This window comes from Saccopteryx leptura, chromosome 3, assembly GCF_036850995.1.
Source record: "Saccopteryx leptura isolate mSacLep1 chromosome 3, mSacLep1_pri_phased_curated, whole genome shotgun sequence".
Classification (NCBI taxonomy): Eukaryota; Metazoa; Chordata; class Mammalia; order Chiroptera; family Emballonuridae; genus Saccopteryx; species Saccopteryx leptura.
In genome coordinates, this window is record NC_089505.1 from 295,479,138 (window position 1) to 295,479,700 (window position 563).

Consider the following 563-nt stretch of genomic DNA (forward strand, 5'->3'; position numbering starts at 1 on the left):
GCTACCTAGTACACAAACAAAAAGGGCAGACAGAGAAGTGTGACTCAAATAAATGAACAAGAGAAATCCACAGAAAAAGAATTAAATGAGATGGAAGTAACCAAAATACCAGATGCAGAGTTTAAAACAATGATTGTTAGGATGCTCAAGGATATTAGAACAACAATGAATGGATATAATGAGCAACTAAATAAAGAGAGAGCAAACATCAAAAAGGACATTGAGGCCCTGGCTGGTTGGCTCAGTGGTAGAGCGTCGGCCTGATGTGCGGGAGTCCTGGGTTCAATTCCTGGCCAGGGCACACAGGGGAGGCGCCCATTTGCTTCTCCACCCCTCCCCCTCTCCTTCCTCTCTGTCTCTCTCTTCCCCTCCGGCAGCTGAGGCTCCATTGGGGCAGGGATGGCCCGGGCGCTGGGGATGGCTCCTTGGCCTCTGCCCCAGGCACTGGAGTGGCTCTGGTTGCAACAGAGTGATGCCCCGGAGGGGCAGAGCGTCGCCCCCTGGTGGGCGGAGCGTCGCCCCCTGGTGGGTGTGCCGGGTGGATCCCGGTGGGGCGCATGCCG

General features: G+C 54.9%; 1 non-coding gene across 1 annotated transcript; it reads left to right on the plus strand.

Annotated features, from left to right (window-relative positions):
- Window positions 1–225: 225 nt before the first annotated feature.
- Window positions 226–301, plus strand: TRNAI-GAU (transfer RNA isoleucine (anticodon GAU)). Its single transcript has one exon. It is a non-coding gene; the product is annotated as a tRNA-Ile (tRNA).
- The last annotated feature ends 262 nt before the right edge of the window (window positions 302–563 follow it).